The sequence below is a fragment of the Triticum aestivum genome, chromosome 4B (assembly GCF_018294505.1).
Source record: "Triticum aestivum cultivar Chinese Spring chromosome 4B, IWGSC CS RefSeq v2.1, whole genome shotgun sequence".
NCBI classification, from domain to species: Eukaryota; Viridiplantae; Streptophyta; class Magnoliopsida; order Poales; family Poaceae; genus Triticum; species Triticum aestivum.
The window spans coordinates 342,525,250-342,530,916 of record NC_057804.1 but is presented as its reverse complement, the minus strand read 5'-3'; positions in this window follow the sequence as shown (position 1 = coordinate 342,530,916).

Sequence of the window (5,667 nt, the reverse complement as noted above, 5' to 3'; positions counted from 1 at the left end):
GGGGACGGGCCAGGCGGCGGCGGGATCTGGGCCCGCGCGGGCCCCGGATGGCCGGCGGCGATGTGGGCGCGGGGCGAGGACGCGTGGTAGCTCCTGATTGGCTGGGCGCGGCGGCGCGGACATGTCCGGCTAAGGCTGGACGCGTCCGGCGGCGGAGAGGGAGAAATCTAGGGTTTCGGGGGGATTTCATCTGCGAATTTCGGGGGAGGGGCTAGTTTTATAGGTAGAGGGAGCTAGGAGAGTCCAAATGAGGAGCAGTTTTCGCCCACACGATCGTGATCGACCGATCGAGAGCATGGAGGGGAGTTGGATGGGTTTTGGGCCACTTTGGAAGGGGAGTTGGGCTGCAATGAGAGAGAGGCTTTTGCGGTTACCCGGTTAACTGTTGGAGTATCAAACGACCTCCAAATGGCACGAAACTTGACAGGCGGTCTACCGGTGCTATATCAAGGCCGCTTGGCAAGACTCGGTCCATTCGGAGGAAGCTTAACACCCACTCACAACAGGAGAGAAAAGGGAAACGCCGGAGGACATAGGAGCGCCGGATTGCAAAACGGACAACGGGGAAAAGGCTCGGATGCATGAGACGAACACGTATGCAAAATGAAATGCACATGATGACATGATAAAATGAAACACGCAAACAAATGACATGGCAACGACAACGAATAACTGGCAGACAACTGGCGTATCGAATCCGGGGCATTACACAGTGGTACCCAGATGACACTCCTCAGTACACCGGGGAGAGTAGCCGCGATCCTTAGGCATAGACCAACTTAGGCCAAAAGCCTAAGCTTGGGGATTACGTATTTCTCACCGACTTTACATTCATGTTCACACACTTATTCTAGTTGTCGGTTCTCATACTTTTTCATTGTATTATCCATGCTAGTTTATTTTCTTTTTCTAGCTTTCTTCTTGTGTGTTTGATAAACCTTAAGAAAAACAAAAAAAAATAGTTAGTTTAATTTCCATGCTTGTAGTAGTAATTAAAAAGAAAACTCAAAAAGATTTCTCTTTCTTCTTTTTACTTGTTGGGAGCTTTCCCGTGTAAATAATTTTATTTCTTTTCTTTCCTTTGGGGTCGAGAGGAGAAGACCATAATGAAAATGTTTAGTGGCTCTACTATGCATGATTGTTGATTTAACTTAGAGCCCATATTACTTTGTCTTCTCTCTTGAATTGAATGCTTGCAGATTCCAGCTTAGTCCAATGCACGTGCACTATTATTATTATCCACACCGTTCGGTCGTGCAAGTGGAAGGCAACAATGACGATATATGATGGACTGGTTGGGATGAGAGAAGCTGGTATGAACTCGGCCTCTCTTGTTTTTGTAGGTATGATGAGTTCATCGTTCCTGATTCAGCCTATTATGAATAAACATGTTTGCAATGACAATTAGAGATTATAGTTGCTTATGCCATGCTTAATTAGCTAGGATCTTATAATGGTTTGCCTTGCGTGCCAACATGCTATTAAAATGGTTGTGATGTGGTATGATAGGGTGGTATCCTCCTTTGAATGATTCGAGTGACTTGACTTGGCACATGTTCACGCATGTAGTTGAAAACAAATCAACATAGCCTTCACGATATTTATGTTCATGGTCGATTATATCCTACTCATGCTTGCACTCGGTGTTGATTAATTTTAATGCATGTTCATGACTGTGTCACTCTCTCAGTTGATCGCTTCCCAATCTTTTGCTAGCCTTCACCTGTACTAAGTGGGAATACTGCTTGTGCATCCAAACTCCATGAACCCCAAAGTTATTCCATATGAGTCCACCATACCTTCCGATATGCGGTATTTACCTATCGTTCCAAGTAAATTTGTATGTGCCAAGCTCCAAACCTTCAAATAAAATTCTGTTTTGTATGCTCGAGCAGCTCATGTATCAACTAGGTATGTTTGTATCTTCCATGCTAGGTGGGTTATTCTCAAGGGGAGTGGACTCCGCTCCTCATTCACGAGAAAATGGCTGGTAACCGGGATGCCCAGTCCCATGATCAAAAATATCAACGCAAATCAAAATAATTAAACAAAACTCCCCCACGGCTGTTGCTAGTTGGAGGCACTCATTGTTTCGAGCAAGCCATGGATTGATGCTTGTTGGTGGTGGGGGAGTATAAACTTTACCATTCTGTTTGGGAACCGCCTATAATGTATGTAGCATGGAAGATATCGAGATCTCATAGTTGTTGCATTGACAGTGAAAGTATACCGCTCAAAATGTTATTCATCTCTATTTTAAAATCGAGCTTTTGCACCTCTACAAATCCCTGCTTCCCTCTACGAAGGGCCTATCTATTTACTTTTATGTTGAGTCATCACCCTCTTATTAAAAAGCACCCACTGGAGAGCACACTGTCATTTGCATTCATTACTATTAGTTTATATTGGGTATGACTTGACTGGATCTCTTTTACCATGAATTACAATGTTTAGTCAGTCCTTGATCTTTAAAGGTGGTCTGCATTTATGTTTTGCGGTCTTAGAAAGGGCTAGCGAGATACCATCTTGTTATATCATATTATGATTGTTTTCAGAAAGTGTTGTCATCTGAGATTTATTATTATTGCTTGCTAGTTGATTATGCCACTGATATGAGTAAACATGTGACCTAAGTGTTATTGTGAATATGGTTAGTTCATAATCTTTGCTGAAAACTTGAATGCTGGCTTTACATATTTACAACAACAAGAGCAAACAGAGTTTGTAAAAGTTTTTCTTTATCACTTTCAGTTTATCAACTGAATTACTTGAGGACAAGCAAAGGTTTAAGCTTGGGGGAGTTGATACGTCTCCAACGTATCTACTTTTCCAAACACTTTTGCCCTTGTTTTGGACTCTAACTTGCATGATTTGAATGAAACTAACCCGACCTGACGTTGTTTTCAGCAGAACTGCCATGGTGTTATTTATTGTGCAGAAAACAGAAGTTCTCGGAATGACCTGAAAATCCACGGAGATAACTTTTGGAAAATATAAAAAATACTGGCGAAAGAATCAAGGCCAGGGGGCCCACACCCTGTCCACGAGGGTGGGGGAGCGCCCCCTCCCCCTGGGGGCGCCCCCCTGTCTCATGGGCCCCCTGCTACTCCACCGACCTCAACTCCAACTCTAGATATTCCATTTCACGGAGAGAAAAATCAGAGAGAAAGTTTCATCGCATTTTATGATACGGAGCCGCCGCCAAGCCCTAATCTCTCTCGGGAGGGCTGATCTGGAGTCCGTTCGGGGCTCCGGAGAGGGGGATTCGTCGCTGTCATCATCATCAACCATCCTCCATCACCAATTTCATGATGCTCACCGTTGTGCATGAGTAATTCCATCATAGGCTTGCTGGACGGTCATGGTTGGATGAGATTTACCATGTAATCGAGTTAGTTTTGTTAGGGTTTGATCCCTAGTATCCACTATGTTCTGAGATTGATGTTGCTATTACTTTGCTATGCTTAATGCTTATCACTAGGGCCTGAGTGCCATGATTTCATATCTGAACCTATTATGTTTTCATGAATATATGTGAGTTCTTGATTCTATCTTGCAAGTCTATAGTCACCTATTATGTGTTATGATCCGACAACCCTGAAGTGACAATAATCGGGATACTTCTCGGTGATGACCGTAGTTTGAGGACTTCATGTATTCACTAAGTGTTAATGCTTTGGTCTGGTACTCTATTAAAAGGAGGCCTTAATATCCCTTAGTTTCCATTAGGACCCCGCTGCCACGGGAGGGTAGGACAAAAGATGGCATGCAAGTTCTTTTCCATAAGCATGTATGACTATATTCGGAATACATGCCTACATTACATTGATGAATTGGAGCTAGTTCTGTGTCACCTTATGTTATAACTATTACATGAGGAATCGCATCCGACATAATTATCTATCACTGATCCAATGCCTGCGAGCTTTTCACATATTGTGCTTTGCTTATTTACTTTACTGTTGTTACTGTTACAATTACTACAAAACTGTTATCTTTTTTTTTGCCACTGTTACTATTATTATCATACTACTTTGCTACTAAATATTTTGTTGCAGATACTAAGTTATCCAGGTGTGGTTGAATTGACAACTCAACTGCTAATACTTGAGAATATTCTTTGGCTCCCCTTGTGTTGAATCAATAAATTTGGGTTGAATACTCTACCCCCGAAAACTGTTGTGATCCCCTATACTTGTGGGTTATCATCCTACAAACCTCTGCACTTGGAGGCCCAACAACATCTACAAGAAGAAGGTTTTGTAGTAGACATCAAGGTCTTTTCTGGCACCGTTGCCGAGGAGGTTAGTGCTTGAAGGTATGTCTTTAGACCTTGCAATCGAATCTTTTTGTTTATTGTTTTATCACTAGTTTAGTTTATAAAAGAAAACTACAAAAAAATGGAATTGAGGGTGCCTCATATGCTTCATCTTTTTAATGTCTTTCGTGAAAAATATGGCAAGGAAAATTGTGCCCAAGTGCTAGAAGAAGAATGCATTAAAATGTTTGGCACTAAATTTTTGAATGGTGAGCATGATTGCAATGTTGTTAGTATGAATTCCTTGAATATCCATGATGTTAATGATATGCAAAGGCACAAGCTTGGGGATGCTATGTTTTATGAAGATGATATTTTTAGTCCCCCAAGTTTTGATGAGAAAATATATTGTGATTATAGCATGCCTCCTATATATGATGATTATGGTGATGACATTTATGCTATCAAGAGTAATGATAACCATGAAACTTGTCATCTTGATTTTAATTTTCATTATGTTGAGTTTACTCCCACTACTATTCATGAGAAGAAATTTGCTTATGTGGGGAGTAGTCAATTTTCTATGCTTGTAGATCATGAAAAGAATGATTTATGTTATGGTTATATTGTTGAATTCATTCATTATGCTACTGAAAATTATTATTAGGGAGGAATATATGCTTGTAGGAATTGCAATAATATCAAGTTTCCTCTCTATGTCTTGAAAATCTTGAAGTTATGCTTGTTTTGCCTTTCTATGCTAGTTGATTCTTGTTCCCATTAGTTGTTTGCTCACAAAAACCCTATGCATTGGAAGTGGATTAGACTTAAATGTGTTAGTCATATCCTTCATGATGCTCTCTTTATGTTTCAGTTCTTATCTTTTATACGAGCATCATTGAAATCATCATGCCTAGCTAAAAAGCCATTAAAGAAAAGCGCTTGTTGGGAGACAACCCAATATTTACACCTACTATTTTTGTGTGTTCACATGATTAAGCTACTGTAGTAATCATGTTTTATATCTTTTGTTTCAATAAAGTGCCAAGTAGAACCTTTGGGAAGACTTGGGTGAAAGTTAATGCGATCTTGCTGTAAAAAACAGAAATTTTGCGCTAACGAGAATAATTGTCATTTTTAACAAAAGAGTGATTTTAAGTTGTTTCTTTTTGCAGAACATTAATAGAAAAATTCCTCACGTCCAAAAATTTATTCCAGAATTTTTGGAGTTACATAAGTATTCGAGAGTTACATATTACTACAGACTGTTCTATTTTTGACAGATTCTGTTTTCTATGTGTTGTTTGCTTATTTTGATGAATCTATGAGTAGTATCGGAGGGTATGAACCATAGAGAAGTTGTAATATAGTAGATATAATACCAATATGAATTTAGAATGAGTTCACGA